Source organism: Scyliorhinus canicula, chromosome 16, assembly GCF_902713615.1.
Source record: "Scyliorhinus canicula chromosome 16, sScyCan1.1, whole genome shotgun sequence".
NCBI lineage: Eukaryota > Metazoa > Chordata > Chondrichthyes > Carcharhiniformes > Scyliorhinidae > Scyliorhinus > Scyliorhinus canicula.
Genome location: NC_052161.1, coordinates 65,318,518 through 65,336,879, shown reverse-complemented (window position 1 = coordinate 65,336,879; position 18,362 = coordinate 65,318,518). Strand labels below are relative to the sequence as shown.

At 45.9% G+C, this 18,362-nt stretch overlaps 1 protein-coding gene across 4 annotated transcripts in view; it reads left to right on the top strand.

Annotated features, from left to right (window-relative positions):
• Nucleotides 1-18,362, top strand: part of pcdh15b (protocadherin-related 15b) — a 1,980,039-nt gene that overhangs the window by 1,914,909 nt on the left and 46,768 nt on the right. The window lies entirely within an intron of this gene.

The window sequence follows — 18,362 nt, the reverse complement described above, 5'->3', positions numbered from 1 at the left end:
TCATGCTCCAGTAATTTTACTCCAGAGGGAGACGAGTGCTAGATGCCTCGAGCTAAAGGGTATTAGCGTCCAGATGGACAAACAAGTCAGCTTCGTAATAGTAGCAGTAGCAGAATTCAGCCTGACTGATTATTTAAATCTGCACTAAACCCATGATTGTGGCATAATATCCATTTTAATGTTCAAATATTTTGTATCCTTATTATGCCTGTCTCTTTATCGAACCTAAAGTGTTCATTTGCACATGATTTTGTTACTATTGAGTGCAGATTTCAAACTCCTGCCGTGTTTAAAATGATCGGTTTTGGTAAAAAGATATACAAACCCGCTGAGTGAATGTGCAAAAAAAGAGACTGCAATAAACACGTGAGAGGGAATTCATATGACATATTTCAGTAAAGATGAACTATAGTAACTTGGCTGCACAGATTTATTGCAATTTAAGTGAGAATATAGAGAACTTGACTGATGACTATCAGGAAAATACAGTAAACCATTAAAATTTAGGTTTAATATTCATTACATTTTATTATTTCTTTCAGCTTTTTTAAATTAATTTTGATTTCAAAACTTATTTAAATTTGTTTGATTTTTAATATTTGATTTTAGGTAGCGAGATGCCTAGTATTTAGTAATAAATTGTTTAAAATACAAGATGCAAAAACAAGATTTAATTATTTAAAACATAGAGTATATCGTACTGTTAATCTGTCATTCACTCCATTATTCTCATATCATGTAATAATAATACGACATATAGCTGATAAATAACATTATAAATATTTCATTGTGAGCTATTTTATCTTTTTTGGGTCTGCTAGATTTTTATTTCATTATTAATTCCTGGTTATGATGAGTTCTTTCATAAATATTTATACAATAAATATAGAATAACATTTTCTTCCAGCGCACACATTTGAATTGCACAATTGTTACATTAATCCCTCCTTTAACAAGGAGACAATGATTAAGGGATTTTTCAATGGATTTGCATTATTCAGTTCCATTATCATTAATCATTGACTTTGATGGTAAAAAAAATTATGAATTCAAAACTGTAGCATTGTGATTGTAAATATTCAGAATAGCTTCAGTTCTTCCAGAACGGGGGTGAAATTTTCCGGTGCGGAGACAAAGTCCGGTTGCGGGCGGGAAAGTCTGCATGATTCCCATTGGGCATTGGGATTGCTGAAGATGCGCAAACTTTTGCTAATCAGCTCATCATACATCTGTGAGGAGCTTGGTGAATTTCATGGTGGGGAAAAAGGGAAGTCACCCATCCCATCATTACCTCATGAGGTTGAAGGTCCTGGCACCATATTTAAAGGACCCCCAGACAGCCATGCACTAAGTGCTGGCAGGAGCTTCACACTATTCCTCCAGAGTTCTTGCAGCTGCAGCTCACACTGGAGAAGCTGGCAGATGTGAGCACCCACATTCCCGGACAAAGGCGCTTCCGGCATTGCCACTCGCTCATCCCTAGATAAGAGCATCTCTGCCCCTATACCCATGCTCGGCCAATACTCACGTTTGAAGTGCTCCATATTCATCAGCATCTTGAGCTTGTAGTGGCCCTGCAGCCTCTTGCTCCTCCTGCCCCTTTGCCAATTAGCAACAAGTCCCCCTTCTCATCTGGAGGAGAGCCATTACCAGAGCAGGGTGGCCTGCAGCAGGTATCATCGACAGCTCACTGGATGTGTGAATGCATTGAAGTGATCAATGTAGTGAGCATGTCTGTAACAGGTTACTATTCATCTCAAAGCCAGCAGATCAACGCTAAGCACTTCACCTGGCCTCCATCTAGATGTGGCATATCCACCCCACAGCTTCCAGGTAAAGGACATCCTGTTGGTACGTGACTGCACATGGAGACATGGCCCTTTGACTTGGGTGATGATAGCCATGTTCAAGAAGCCTCATTATGGCACTTGACCCCACTGTGTTCGAGACTCTTTAAAGAGACCATCACCTTGGCAGCAAAGAAAATCATGAGCCCTTACCAGCCATAACCATACAAGCAGGAGGATGAAGGTTTGGAGTCATACATTGTCTGCCCTCCACTTGAAGGCATCCACCTCTCTCCCTCTGACTGCAGGCAATGTCAAATAGCACAGAATAAACGGAAGCTGCTCGCCTTGTTGGTATCATGATGTTATGAGACCAATGAGTGGAATTAAAACTGCTGCCATGTGAGCTTCACCACGGAGAGGAGAACACAACTGAACATGGTTGCCATCCAGTTGCCTCATAATTATTAGGGTGTCCCTTTAATTGGCCACTTGTGCTGACCTTGAACTCCACCCACCTGAAAAGCCTCTCCCCCTGCTTCAAAGGATGTCACTGATCAACAAACTGCATGGTCAAAGTCAGATTTAGAAAATAGTCATGTTTCAATCTTACTCCACCACTTTCTACCCTCCCTCCATCACTCAGGAAGTTCCCCCATCACAATTGACCCATTAAGTATCACCATTCCTCTCCTCTTTGTCACCCTTGACCTCCACCATTACTCTGGACCCTACCACAATCCCCCTTCCATGTCTTCCCGCCCCTCAGAGCCGACTGTTGCTACTGTTCCATGCTCAACTGACCCTCACCCCTCTTCATTAATCGAGCCATCTGTCTTGTCTCCCACGTGATTTCTCACCCAATGAGACCTTCACCTACCAGATTCTCACCCTGGACCTGTTTCCATTCTACTGCTTTCCACTCCTTCTTCTGTCTGTGAATTCCCTCATATCACCAGTATCCCCTCCCCCCCCCCCCCCCCCACCCCCCGGACTCCGAAATTGCATTCAGCGAAGGGGCGGAGGTTTTTGGATTCTCCGCCCAGCGGCTTATTCCAGGAGTACTCCATGCCACGTATCCATGGCCTCAGGCCATTCTCTGAGGCCCGCCCCGCGATGCTCCGTCCCCGACCTGCCGAGTTCCCGATGCCGTGAGTTGAGTGTGCTCACACCTTTTGGGACTTTCGCGTGGCGGCTGTGGACAGTACGTTCCCGCCACAGTCGGGGGAGGGCAGATCCGCGGATAGGGGTGGTTTCATTCGGGGCTGGGGGCACTGTGGGTGGGTGGTCCGGGGCGTGAACATGGCCGAAGGGGGGCACTACTTTTGCGGTCCAGGTTTGAGGGCTCAGTCCGCCATGAAGCACGGCGCAGCCGCTGCAGGCCACCGGCGTGCGCATGCGCAGCCACCGAACCATGCTGCCTCCCTGCCAGCCCCCAGCAAAACGAGGAATTGATGGCCGCTTCGCGCTGGTTTTCCTGGCATAAAAACCATCGTTTTCATGCCGACGTGCGGACTTACATAGAACATACAGTGCAGAAGGAGGCCATTCGGCCCATCGGGTCTGCAGCGACCCACTTAAGCCCTCACTTCCACCCTATCTCCGTAATCCTAACCTTTTTTGGACTGAGGGCAATTTAGCATGGCCAATCCACCTAACCTTCACATCTTTGGACTGTGGGAGGAAACCGGAGCACCCAGAGGAAACCTACGCAGACACAGGAGAACGTGCAGACTCTGCACAGACAGTGACCCAGTGGGGAATTGAAACTGGGGCCCTGGTGCTGTGAAGCCACAGTGCTATCCACTTGTGCTGCCCGTACAGAGAATCCAGCCGCCAGGCTTCCACCACCCTCTGTGTAACAAACTTGCCTCTTACAGCTCCTTTAAACCTTGCACCTCGCACCTTACACCTATGACCCCTCATTATTGATTCTTCCGACCTGGGAAAAAGCTTCTGACTATCCACTCTGTCTTTGCCCCTCATAACCTTGTAGACTCCTATCAGGTCGTCCATCAACATGCGTCATTCCAGTGAAAACAAACCAAGTTTCTCCAACCTCTCCTCATAGCTAATGCCCTCCATACCAGGCAACATCCTGGTAAATCTTTTCTGTACCCTCTCAAAACCTCCACATCCTTCTGGTAGTGTGGCGATCAGGATTGAACAACATATTCCAAGTGCGGCCGAACTAAGGTTCTATAAAGCTGCAACATAACTTGCTAATTTTTTAACTCAATGCTCCAGCCGATGAAAGCAATCATGCCTCTGCCTCCTTGCCTACCTTCTCCACCTGCATTTCCACTTTCAATGACCTGTGTACCTGTAGACCCAGATCCCTCTGCCTATCAATACTCTTAAAGGGTCTGCCATTTACTGCATATTTCCCAATTGTTTTAGACCTTCCAAAATGCATTACCTCACATTTGTCTGGATTAAACTCCATCTGCCATCCCTCCGCCCAAGTCCCCACTCGATCTATATCCTGCTGTATCCTCTGACAGTCCACATCACTATCCACAATTCCACCAACCTTAGTGTCATCCGCAAACTTACCAATCAAACCAGTTACATTTTCTTCAAAATCATTGATCTATTTTATAAACAGCAAATGTCCCAGCACTGATCCCTGAGGAATGCCACGAGTCACAGCCCTCCATTCAGAAACACACCCTTCCACTGCTACCTTCTATTACTGAGCCAGTTCTGTATCCATCTTGCCAGCTCACCTCTGATCCCGTGTGACTTCACCTTCTGTACCACCTTCTGAGTTCACCCCCCCCCCCCCCCCCCACCACCACACCTTCAACACCACTGATCCCACCCGCTAAGACACCCCTTCCCCCTTTCCACAGGCATACTTCCTTCTCCCACCCACCCACAGGAATACTTCCTCCCCCACTTCCAGTAAGCTCGCCTTCCCTCTCCAGTCTTTGCTCCATGCTAACCGTACCCCCTCTCCTTCATCCCACTGTCAGCTTTCATCTACCTCCCATTTCCAGCCTTGGCACAGTGTTTTCTAACAGCACTCAAGTGAAGTAATGTGGGGTCCCCGAGTTCATAAAAGCAACATTTACTGACCTCAAAATCATGGAAGAGATGAAGTGCACCAGGCGCGCATCACATATACACAGTTGTGAACCTGAATATCCTAAATTCTTGCTAGCAGAGGACTTAATTTGGAGAGTGAACTTAATTCTGGCGAGGTGGCCTTTTGATGAGCATGCTTGAGATACTAACGCATGCAAATGGGGTTCCCAACATTGTTCATCAGGAGGCTCAACCTACCTTTTACCTGCCTTGAAAGTCGGGAAAGCAAAATCCGCACAGTGTACCACGCCATCAGTTAACAGATCTTCTGCCTCTTGCCCGTAACCCTGCCCGCCATAGGCAGGAACTGAAAATTCCCCCCCTTGCAGATGGTTTCTTGAAAGCTAGGCACAGTGCCACAATGCCGAGCGTTCTCCACCTGCCCGGAATCTGTGAATGGTGAAGTTCCTATTTAATATTGAGAACGAGGATGGGGAATGCCAGTTAGTCTCTGGATCTGACTGCTAAGGACCTCACGGAAATGTGGAATTTCAGACAATGTTTCGTTTGGTGGATTGTTACTTCTGGAGAAGAACAAACATTTCTGATATTTTGTAGAAAAATATATTTATTCTCGGAATACATTTTGGGTGATCTACAGCAGCAAATTATTTTCAAATCGAATTGATATGTCAATTGTATCGACTAATTCAACACTGCAGGTAAGTGTGCCATATTGATAAGAATTCTACTCTGATGCGTATTATTGAAATTATGTTTACTGCAATATATAAATTTATAAATTTACAGTAGTGCCATCCCAGCATAAAATACATTTTATTTTATTTCTGCCAACACAGTGCATTGTGTGGAAAGGGTTAAAATGTAACAGGTCTTGTACCGGCCTGCGTTCACACCCTCTCACACCAATGGCATTTTGGGTGGGATTCTCTGGCCTCTCAGCCGCCTGTTTTTCGACGGCGGAGGGTGGCACGCCATTTGCTGGCAACAAGATTCTCTGTCAGTGGGAATCCCCATTGAGGTCATCCCACACCATTAGGAAAGCTGCGGGCGGGGGTGCGCTGATCATGGCCTTTGGTCATGGGAGTGTCCCTTTAAGAAATGTTTTTATCTTATCACATGGCTTCAGTGATGTCATTGTGGGGGTGGAGCTAGGTTGTGGCTCTGAGCTTTTACTTTTGTTTTGAGTTTGGAGCTGGTTTGTGGCTCTGGGGGTTTTACTGTCGCTTTGAGTTTGGACTGGTTTTGAACCACAGGTTGAAAGAAGTGTTTCTCTATCTTCATTTTAAAAGCTGTTTCCAGACTACTTGATAACTTAAAAGAGATAATTGCTTTCTGGAAGAAATTAAAACCTGCTGTTTTAAAAGGGGAACAGAGTATCAATGACAAGTCTCATACCAGTAAGAGTACTGTATGCTGGGCCACACCTTTGAAAAGGGGTTTCTGATTTTACTTGGATTTTGTTACTGAATTGGAACAGTTAAAGGGGGAATTTATTAAAGGTTATACATAGATTACTGTAGCTGTGTTGGGTCTTTATGTTTATAGTTGGTAAAAATTCTTACTGTGTGTGTTTATAAAAATTTTAACTAAATTCATAGAATAAAACTTGTTTTTTGATTGGAAGCACCCAAGAACTTTGTTGAATAACACCTGAAAGACAGGCACTTGTGCTCATAGCCAAAATCAATTAACAGTTATAGATTAAGTGAACTCCATAATATATACTTTGGTGTTTTCAAAAGCTTGGCCCATAATACTTTATCTTCAACTTTGAAGTCAGCCGAGCAGCCTGCGCTTATTTTTTTAAGTTTCAATTGATGCAAATCCACATTGCAGGCATATTTTTGCTCACGCGTGCTCCAGCAAATGAGGGAAAACTTGCTTACCTAGAATTTCACTTTTATGTGGACTCCTTATGCGCCAGAATTAATTGAAGTACTCCCATAGACCCCACATTGGAGTCCTCACCTCTCCTCATCACAGCAAACACTGACTCACCAACCCACATTTCCTCTTGCACTGTCTACCAGTACTTACATGAGGCCCTGCCTACAAACTCAAGACCTGTAATATTTCACATCTTTTACCCAGCTCTTAAGCTCTTCATCCCAGTTCCAATTTCTTAGCCCTGCATAATCTCTTGGCGTCTTCTTCCCCTGCCTTTGCAATCTCTTCCAAGAAGATGTCCCTCGCTTCCCCGAACTCTATCCCTCCCATTCCCCTCTTCCCCGAACTCTATCCCTCTCTTCTCTGAACCCTATCCCTCCAGTCCCCAAACTCTATCACTCCATTCCCCATCCCACAGTCTGAATTGTCAGAGTTAATGGGCTGGGTTCTCCATTTCTGCAGCTAAGTGCCGACTCGAATGGAGAATCCACGGGAGGTTTTTGGATGAATTGGCGCGAAACCCTCACCCATTCCAGTACTGGTGCGGAGCTAGCACCAGCGTCGACTGGAACTCCCACCTCCCGGGCCGGAAATGGCTGGAGAATGGCCGTGTAATGGGCCACGCTTGCGTCCGGCTGACGACCTGTAGTGGTCGAGCTGTCCAACATGGCACTGGCCATGCGCGGACCAACCCACCATCCGCTACACCACAGCCCACCCCCTGGCCACCACCCCCAACCCCTTGCAGAAGCCCTTCCGATCAGCGGCACGGATCCCGGTCAAGTGTGTCGGCACTGGACACAGTCCGCAGCCGCCTTGCCGGGTTCACGATTTGTGTGAAGATTTAATAGTGAAGATACAGAGGATTGGATATTAAGTCTGAAGTGGATTTCCCTCAGATTCTGTTGAGTTTAATGGCAAGTCCTGCTTAAATTTGTTGCCTCCGTTTCCTGGTCATAGACAGCCAGATTGAGATGCTGGCCAGCCATCAAATGTGTCGGACTTTGGCATCTGGCATCATGGGGCAGTAGGAGAGCAGAGAGGAGGGAGTAGGAAGCTTGAAAGGAGAGCAGAGGATTTGTGGGGACTATTTGAGGCCTGGTAGAAGAGGTTCGGGGTATTGAGAGTGGTGTGTTAGATTGGTGGTTGTTGAAGTAGCAACACTGGATCCAACAGGCAAGAGGAAAGACACTTCCCTCCTGGATCCAGTAGTCTTTGCCTTCATTTAACCACTGACTTTCTGAAGGATGGAAAACTGCAGTCAGCCTGGGTTAAATTTAAAACTCTGGTTATATATGAGGCATGCTGCCTCACCAACCAAATCTCAGTTAAAATCAAAAGTGGGTGGGTTGAAGGAAAATTGGATTTGGAATTCAGTTCGACTCTTAAAATATCCCACCTGATCCAACCCAGCCTTTTTAGTGGATTAAAATAATATTTTATTATTGTCACAAGTAGGCTTACATTAACACTGCAAAGAAGTTACTGTGAAAATCCCCTAGTCGCCACATTCCGGGACCGTTCGGGTACACAGAGGGAGAATTCAGAATGTCCAATTCACTTAACAGCACATCTTTTGGGACTTGTGGGAGGAAACCGGAGCACCCGGAGGAAACCCACAGAGACACGGGGAGAACGTGCAGACTCCGCACAGAGAGTGATCCAAGCGGGAATCGAACCCGGGACCCTGACACCATGAATCAATTGTGTTAACCACTGTGCTATTCCCCTCAGTGAAACAATTTACGCTACTTTGCAAACACGGAATGAGGGGCATTTGTTAAAATTAGAGTTTAGCAATTCAGGAGTAAAACTATGACACCAATTTTCCCATAAAAGAATAGTGGATGTCGGGAAGTCACTCTGGAAGCACTGTTTATGTGCTGGATTAATTGAAACCTTCAATACTGTAAAACACAAGGGGTGGGTTTCTCCCTTCTGCGGTCTAAGTCCCCACGCCCACCGGAAAACGGGCAATAATCATTCCTGACTTTTTACAAGAAAGTCCGGGGTGATTCTCCGTCTTCAAGTGGGCTAGCAGGGCCCTGGCATGCGTCCCGCAGCTCTTGCTGCCGGCGGGGCCCTGCAGTTACGCCCGCACGGCTGCGCATGCGCACGGCGACTGGCCGTAGGTCCATATATGCGCACGGCGGCCGTCTTCATGCCGGCCCTGCACAAAATGGTGGTGCCCTACAGGGGCCCCATATGGAGGAGCTTAGCCCCCCCCCCTGGAATGAGCGCGCCTGCCGATCGGTGGTTACCGATCGCAGGCCTGGCCACCGTGTAGGCCCCCCGGAGTCGGATCCCCCCTGCCCCCCCCCCCCCCCCAACCAGGACAGCTGCCACAGCCAGAACACTGAGGTCCTGCCGGGTGGGCCCACATGTGAACCATGCCGGCGGAACTCGGCAGGCACTTGGCCCGTCGACTGTCGCCATATTGATCGCACGTGCGCGACTGGCGGTGATTCTCTGGTCACCAGAGAATCGCATGCCGGCGTGGGAGCCTGTTTTGGGTAATTCTCCGCCCCCTGCACTGAGCGCGATTTTGACGTGGAGGGTCGGTGAATCCCGCTCAAGATTTCTTTTGTCATGTGATTGTATGAAGGGATCTGGAGCAAAGATGGGATGAATGGACCTGAGGTGTACATTGGCTGTAATCTAATTACAGGTTTGAGGAGCTCAATGACCTACGCCTGTTTCTGTCTAACCTGTAATAAGATTATTCAGATGCAATTCTCCAAAGCTGATTATGGAGTTAGAAAATCCAGGCAGTCAGATTTGGAGAGTTGCATCTGATTTCACTCAGCATATCCTCTAAGGTCCTTCATGGGCGAACTTCGAAATTCTGGCATGTGTATCAGTAAAAAATCTGTGGTTTCTCTGTATTTTCCTCTTGTTAAGTTAGCTCAGAACTGACATTATTTTACAGACAAGGTTATAGAATAGATAATGTTGAAATGATTAAAAGCAAATGCCATTCATTAATCACATATTTCCATTTTGCTGATTTAAGCAAACCATTTGAAAAGTTAATTCATTGCTGCCATATAATGACGTTGATAGATTAATTCAGTATAATCATCTTGACATACACTGCCTAAATATCATATCCTGGATAAAATTGGCTTCAAAATTGTTTTTTCTATTACCTACTTGCAGGAAATTATAGCCATTCAACCTTAATTCCACATGCATTTATGGAATGTCAATTTCATTTGGAATAAAATGCTTTCAATCACTACCTTGGAAACGAAAAGGAAATAAAATGTGTTTCAGTGTTCTGAGTAGGTGGTGCTATTGCTGATGTTTGTGTTCATTTATTTTTTTTTGCACTATGTCTATTCCTGATTTAATTTTTACTCCATCTCCCACCTTTTTGGACGAGCCACTGAAGTAGCCTTATTGATATGCATGCACTCATTGCTGTTTGTAATGGGTCACTGAGCAAAATGTCTTTTTACTAGGCTATGGATAATTGCAGGATCTTCACCTTAAAACACATAAAGTGCAGAAGAGATTTACAGGAATGGTCCCAGGGCTGAGGGCCTTCAGTTATGTGGAAAGACTGGGGAAGTTGGATTGGTTCACCCAAGTGTACAGATGGTCAAAGGTAGATATGGCAGCCGTTTTCAGAATCATGAGTGGCTTTCATAAGGTAAATGAGGAGAAATTGCTTCCAATGGCAGACAGGAAGGCAACCAGAGGACACAGATTTAAGATGATTGGCAGAAACACCAGAGGCGACACGAGGGAACCCTCTTTGATGCAGCAAGTTGTAATTGCACTGTTCAAATGGGTAGTGGAAGCAGATCAGTAGTAACCTTAAAAAAAGGTGTTTAATAGAGACTTGGAGGGAAGGTAATTGCAGGGCAATGCGGTGGTACTAAATAGATAGCTGTGCCAAAGAGTTGACACAGGGAGGATGGGCTGAATGGCCGCCTTTTTATTTCTGCATCATTCCATGATTCTATTATGAGAGGAAAGTTAATGAATACATTTTATGTAAAATGTAGAAGTGCTGGGTCTTTTACATAGAAACATACGTAGGAAATAGAAGCCGGAGGAGGCCATTCGGCCCTCTGAGCGTGATCTGCCATTCATTATCATAGCTGATCATCAATTCAATACCTGATTCTGCCTCCCCCGCCCTTCCCCATTTCCCTTGATCCACTAAGCTCCAAGAGCTATATCCAATTCCTTCTAAAAATTATACAAGGTTTTGGCCTCAACTACTTTCTGTGGTAGTGAATTCGACAGATTCCCTACTCTCTGGGTGAAGAAATTTCTCCTCAGCACAGTCCGATAAGACTTGCCCCTTATCCTCGAATTATGACCCCTAGTTCTGCCTCACCGCCCCCCCCCCCCCCCTCCCCCCCACCCACCCCCAACAATCAGGAGCATTCTTTCTGAATCTACCCTGAATAATCCTGTTAGATTTGATAAGTTTCTGTAAGATCTCACTCTTCTAAAATCCAATGGATATAATCCTAACCGATTTAGTCTCACCTCATATGACAGTCCCACCACCTCAGGAATCAGCCTGGTAAACGTTCGCTGCTCTCCCTCCATTGCAAGTACATCCTTCCTCAGATAAGGAAACCAAAACTGCACACAATACTCCAGTAGTGACCTCACTAATGCCGTATACAATTTCAGTAAAACATCCCTGTTTCTATACTCAAGTCCTCTCGCCATGAAGGTCTTCTTTACTACCTGCTGTGCCTGCACGTTTACTGTCGGTGACTGATATACGAGGACACCAATGTCCTGCTGAGTATCTACCTCTCTGAATTTACACCCATTTAAACCCAATTTACAGAGTTCCTTGATAGGGACTTGAAAAATTGAAAAGAAGAATTATTTTGAAACCGAGAACAAAATCTGGCTTTTGTCATTCATTTTGTATTTGACAATGGAACTGAATATTGAGGTCATTCTAACCTGAGTTTGAGTAGATGTAAATCCATTCTCCTTTATTATGTTTCTTTATTATTTACAGTAAATTTGAAACATAATTGGATAGCAACTGAGTAGTCATACACTTGTTTCCAGATCATCATGAGCAATTGGCCAAGATTTTCAGGTCATTCCCGCTGGCAGAATCTTCCAGTCCTGCCAATGGTGACCCCCTGTGGTGTCTTCACCGGTAGTGGAAGGAGCGCCTCTTAGGCATCGGCAGGACCAGAATATCCAGTCGCTGGCCAGTGGCAGGTCCTCTCTGCCGTTGGGAAACATGTGCAAGATGTGCTGGAAAATCCCTCCCATAGTCTTTATTTACTACTGTCAGGCTATTGTCGCAGCAATGCAGGTCAAGTAGCATTTTTTCTTTGATTGGCCCAGTTTCTTTTGACTCTGGGTGAATGTCTTAAATTGTCAGGTGATTCAAAAAGTACTTTCATTTGATTCAAACCTTGTCTTTTTTTCCTTAGCTCAGCCAAAGCTTTTCAATAAAGAATTCAAATAGAACCATCTCTGCTTAATTCTGAAATATCAACCCTTGGTCATCACAACAACGCAAAGTCCAATTTCACTTAATTGCAGTGAAATTCTGTTGGTTTATACGGTCTACAAGTCCCTCGCAGTATAATTTATCTTCTCAATCCAGCTCAGTCAATTCTACAAACTTAGAGCGGGATTCTCCGACCCCACGCTGGGACGGAGAATTGGCGGTGGGGGGCGCGAATCACGCAACGCCGATTCTCCGCTGACCGGAGAATCGGCGCCAATGGCAACCGCGCCGGTCGTGGGTCACTCAACGCGGCCCGCCCCCCCCCACCCACCGATTATCCCCGCGTGATGGACCAAGTGCCCGCCGAGTTTGTCCGAGTCCCGCCGGCATCTTTCTCGTGTGGTTCTACCCGGCGGGACCTCGGCGTTCTGGCTGCGTTGGGAAGGGGGGATCCGACTCCGGGAGTGGCCTCTACAGTGGCCTGGCCTGTGATCGGGGCCTACCGTTGGCAGGCGAGCTATTCCAATGGGGGCCTATGTTCCTCCGCGCTGGACCCCTGTAGGTCTCCGCCATGTTGCGTCGGGGCGGGCGCGGACATGGCAACTCATGCGCATGCGCAAACTTGCACCGGCCGTGCTCGCGCCCGAATCGGCAGCTGGAGCTGCATGAAGCGCTCCAATGCCGTGGTGACCCTCTATGGCGTAGGATCGCTCACCCTAGGGGCCAGGTGATGCCGTCATAAAAGCTGCGGCGGTTACAATGGTGTCAACACTTAGCTCCAGGATCGGAGAATCTCGCCCTTAATCTTCTTCAGTCAACAGCTCAGCCTCTCTAATGTTTGACCTCTCCTCTGTTCCACCATCATATAAATGTTATAGTATGAGTCAGTTTGAACTAAGTGGTACGGGTGTCCTCTAGTTATTCAAAATACATTTTTGTGATCTGGGTATTGGTGACAAGACCACATACATAGTCTATCATTGGTTCCCCTGTGGAGGTGCCAAAGTGAAAGTTTTATTTGGTCATCTTAGTTCCCAGCTACGCCACCTCAGAGGACATTATCAATCAACATAAGAACATAAGAACTAGGAGCAGGAGTAGGCCATCTGGCCCTTCGGGCCTGCTCCGCCATTCAATGAGATCATGGCTGATCTTTTGTGGACTCAGCTCCACTTTCCGGCCCGAACACCATTACCCTTAATCCCTTTATTCTTCAAAAAACTATCTTTATCTTGAAAACATTTAATGAAGGAGCCTCAACTGCTTCATTGGGCAGGGAATTCCATAGATTCACAACCCTTTGGGTGAAGAAGTTCCTCCTAAACTCAGTCCTAAATCTACTGTCCCTTATTTTGAGGCTGTGCCCGTTAGTTCTGCTAGTGGAAACAACCTGCCCACATCTATCCTATCTATTCCCTTCATAATTTTATTTTATATGCTTGTATAAGATCCCACCGCATCCTTCTAAATTCTATCGAGTAGCGTCCCAGTCTACTCAACCTCTTCCCGTAACCCAACCCCCTCAACTCTGGGATTAACCCAGTGAATGTCCTTTGCACACCCTCCAGCAACAGTACGCATTTTCTCAGGTAAGGAGACCAAAACTGAACATAATACTCCAGGTGTGGCCTCACTAACACCTTATACAATTGCAGTATAACCTCACCAGTCTTAAACTCCATCCCTCTAGCAATGAAGGACAAAACTCCATTCACCTTCTTAATCACCTGTTGCACCTGTGAATCAACTTTTTGCGACTCATGCACTAGCACACCCAGGTATCTCTGTACAGCAGCATATTTTAATATTTTATAATTTAAATAATAATCCCTTTTGCTGCTATTCCTACCAAAATGAATATCCTCACATTTGCCAACATTGTATTTCATCTGCCAGACCCTAGCCCAGTCACTTAAACTATCCAAATCCCTCTGCAGACTTCCAGTATCTTCTGCACTTTTTGCTTTACCACTCATCTTAGTGTTATCTGCAAACTTGGACACATTGCACTTGGTCCCCAACTCCAGATATCTATGTAAATTGTGATCAATTGTGGGCCCAACACTGATCCCTGAGGGACACCACTAGCTACTGATTGCCAACCAGAGAAACACCCATTAATCCCCACTCTTTGCTTTCTATTAATTAACCAAGCCTCTATCCATGCTACTACTTTACCCTTAATGCCATGCATCATTATCTTATGCAGCAACCTTTTGTATGGCACCTTGTCAAAAGTTTTCTGGAAATCCAGATATACCACATCCGTTGGCTCCCCATTGTCTACTGCACTGGTAATGTCCTCAAGGAATTCCACGAAATTAGTTAGGCGCAACCTGCCCTTTATGAACCCAAGCTGCATCTGTCCAATGAGACAATTTCCATCCAGATCAACCACGTGTTGTGAATTAATAGCCTGTTGATCAGACCAATGAAAGGTTGCAAATTCTCTTCAGCAAAGGGCATTAGTAGCAATGATCATTTCATGTCCTAGCCTAAACAAATATAGGATTTATTTAATTTGAATATGGGATTTGAACTCGCAGCCCCTGTATAGCTCAGTAGAATAGCCATTATATCATCATATGTCAATATGATGACATAATGTTACTCCCTCACTCTCCCAGGCCTGAATTATTAGGATGGCAGGGACTTGGGCACTTGCCATCTAGTGAGTCGGCAGGAATCAGATAGGCCCGCTGCCATTTTGCACTCTAATGAGTGTTGATTGGCAGAAGGTGGGACTACGTTCTTTGGCGGAAGTCCTGTTGTGGAGAGCTGCTAGAAATTCATATTGGCCAGCTGTTCTCCATCCCCTTCAGACACAGTCCTGCAGAATGGAGGGAAGAGGCACTGCAGCAACCTGCTTGTAACTAAGTACAGGGAACTGGAGTAAAGGTAAATGTCAGGGGTCCCAGGGAGGGTGTATGATACCTGTGGGGTTGCAAAGGGGGTGTTTGGAGTCTTGGGTGGTGTGGAGGTCCGGAGGTCTCCAGGCCTTGAGGGGAGGTTGCTCTTAGTCAGTCGGGGGCTTCTAATGGAGATGCACTCCACCCTCTTCATCCCGGGCCCAAGGTGTACATTTGGTAATTTTTCTGCTCCCCCGCCCCCCAAACGATATGTCATCTGTCGGCCAGCCTACAAAGTGAGACTGTATGGGAAAAGGCCCTTAAGTGGCAATTAAGTGACGGCAGCACTTTTCCTGATTTGGGGCCCCATCTCTCGCCTGGACAGTCATGAGCTTAAAACATTGTAAGGTGTATGTGTGGGTGTGATTAAAATATGATGGCTGGAGCGAGGATCTGCTGAGGTCATGGTGGTGCAGGCATTTTACATGCTGCTTTCCAGTGAAATTATGTGTTTCCAGCTGATGCATGTTTGATGAATCACGAGGCGAACAATCAGGCATGAAAACGCACCATTGTGGTTGGCGGGGAGAAAGCTGCTTTTCCTATCCGTCACCAAACTTAGTCGGCGGAGGGAAAATCCCACCCAAAGGTTGAATGAATCAATGCCTTAGAAACATTGGGTTGGATTATACCCTGAGAGTGAGCCTCCTGCTCCTGCACCTCAGCATAAATATGAGGAGTAAGTGCACCTCCACTTAGCTGGCTCGCCCCATTTTAAGTATCCGGGTGAGAGTCCTTTAATTAGTATGAGTCGGAGACTTCCTTCCTTCTCCAGAAAGGAATCCTATCTTCTAAAGCTGCCAGCCAAATGGAGGCCTGTAGCTCTGCACTCAAGCAGCGACAGCTGGAGCAATGGTCACTGCAGCTGAGCTGGTGGCATTCAGTTATGGATCCAAACGTTCAGATACATACAGGGTGCCGCTGGGGCCAGGCTGGCAGGCCCTGGCAAGGGCATGGGTGGGAGCATGTTAGACACAGGGGGGCAGATGTGAGGAGGTAAACAATGGGGGGGGGGGGCTGCAATCGGCACTAGGAGTCCAACAGCAACACACCCTCCTCCCCACTCTCTTCCCTTTAATTGAAGATTAGCCCACATGGTTGAACCTGGCAGACTGCATGTTGCGTGCCAGCCTCTCCTGCTGACGATAAATAAGAGTAATGATGGGATTAAGCCATTAACCGAGCATTCATTGCCCACTTCAGGTCTTCCATTGTGCTACAGACAGGTGACCCACCCAATGTCTTACTCACTGGTCAGAAAATCGCATGTGGGTGGGGCTGGTGCTGGGCCACACATCCCCTCACCATTTTCCTGCCCATTGGTGGCCTGCAAAATTCAGCCTCATAAATGGTACAATCCGTTCCATATTTTATAGTTTTCTGTCACATTCCAACATTTAATTTCCGTGACTGCTGCGGTCTTAACATCACCCGTTATTGATCTATGTTATCCAACACTTTGCCTGAGGTTTAAAATATTTTTTCTTGAGATGGGGATGTTTTGACAAAATTACCTTTATTATCCATGTGTCCTATAGTCAAAAGTGGTGGTGAGCTCTCCCTTTGAACAGCCCGAGTCTTTGTAGGTACGGTGCTCGCAAAATTGTATTTCCCTTGTCCTTTAACTGCACCATTGGGTAAGGTCAGGTGGAAATGGCGAGGCTTTGTTTTCAGGATAATCAATTCCTGGCACTTCCATGGTGCAGATGTTATACCCAGGACGAAGAGACCTGGTAGGGGTCTTTAAAATTATTCATGGGTTTGATAGTTTAGATGTAGAGAAAATGTTTGCAGCTCTGGCGGGTCCAGAGGAAATGAAAAATAGTCAGCAATAGGTAAAGTAAAGAAATAAGGGGGAAGTTCTTTACGGAGAATGGTGAGAATGTGCATTGGTTGACATGAGCAGTTAAACCATGTGCACATTTATGGGGTGGCTGAATACACAGAGAAGGGAACAAAGGGATAGGTGAGCAGTGTAGGAAGAGGTAATTAGTATGAGAGGGGGCTGATATGGAATATCAACTTCTCTACACATTGGGCATAAAAAAGACACTCTGAACAAAGGAGTCCCTAATATCCTCCAGTAAGTACTAGTGCTATTGATTTCCCTTTCGTTTTCCAATTTACCAATTCCTATTTTAGCCACAGTTCTACCATAAGCCATAGAAACAATATTTTTTAAAGTGCATACTTGTATCATGTATCAAGTCTGTTCTATCCCCATACAGTTCCAGTAAATTGTTAGGCACAATCTGTCTTTCATAAGCTTCTCTTGACCTGGACTCATTGCTTTCACTCTTGTTAGATGTGCTTGAGTCACTTACTTAATGATGGACTCCAATGTATTCCCCAGTATAGATGGCAAGCTAATGGGCCTGCAATTCCCACATTTATGCTTCTGATTTTTTTCTTCCCTAAATTGAAATAGCATTATCTGATTCCTAATCTTTCGGTAATACCCATACATTTAATGAAGTGTGAAAACTTTCAACTACTGCTCTCCCTAATGCTGCCATCATTTTCTTAATTGTTATTGAATGGATTCCATCTGGTCCTGTTGGCCTATGAATTTTGAAGCATTTCTGAGTGACAATATTATCACTAATGTCTACCTTCCTCTTTAATTTGCATTCTTCACCTACACAGGTACAGGAAAATTAGTGCAGCCTTTCCCTTTTTAAGAGAAGTGATGACAAATTGCCCCCTCACTTTCTGAACTCCTAAGGGGCCTCTATTACTTCTTATCTATGATGATTATCTTTGTATTTCCTCAAATGTCTGCTGCAATGGTGCCAGTTTCATTTTTAATACTGGAAGACAATTTCCACATGCTTTCTGTTTTGTATTATCGACATTTCTGTCATGGGATATGGCCATCGCTGGCTAGGCCAGCGTTTGTTGCCCATCCCTAATTGCCCTTGGGAAGGTGGTGGCGAACCACCTTCTTGAATCCCTGCAGCGCGTGAGGCAGATGTGCCACATGCCGTTAAGGGAGAGAGTTACAGGATTTTGCCCCAGTGACAATTAAGGGATGTCAATGCCGTTCCAAGTCAGGACAGTGTGTGACTTGGAAAGGACCTTGCAGGTGGTGGTGTTCCCATATATCTGCTGCCCTGTCATTCTAGAGGGTCGAGAGCGGGAGTTTGGAAGATGCTATCAAAGACGCCTGGATGACATTGGATGGAATTCTCCATTTGAGAGACTAAATGGCAAAGCCAGGACTGAATGGCGGATGTTCCGTAGTCCCGATGGTGGTGCCAGCCCTGGAGCAATTCA